Below are 329 nucleotides of genomic sequence, written 5' to 3'. Positions count from 1 at the left end.
GCGGTGGTGGTGCAAACGGTAACGGTGAGAGTATAGTTTCAATGATTAGTGATGGAACTGGTGTACAAAACTTAACTATGAAAAGCCGGCATATTTATAGTCGAAACAGCTATGATTATGAAATGCCTCTTGCGTTTCTACACTGGCAATAGGGATAATATTGCCGGTGAGACCTAGATGATGGTATACTGTGGTCATTCTAATCAAGGTGACACTGGTGGAGATGAAGTTCATCATGGTGGTTAGTGGTGATGGAGATGGATTAATGGATAATTTGGAAGGAACTTCAGTGATGGAGAAAATGTTGATAATGTTGGTGATGTGTGTAG

Source organism: Oratosquilla oratoria, chromosome 43 (assembly GCF_046742065.1).
Source record: "Oratosquilla oratoria isolate Oo_2021 chromosome 43, ASM4674206v1, whole genome shotgun sequence".
NCBI classification, from domain to species: Eukaryota; Metazoa; Arthropoda; class Malacostraca; order Stomatopoda; family Squillidae; genus Oratosquilla; species Oratosquilla oratoria.
This window is presented reverse-complemented; position numbering follows the sequence as displayed.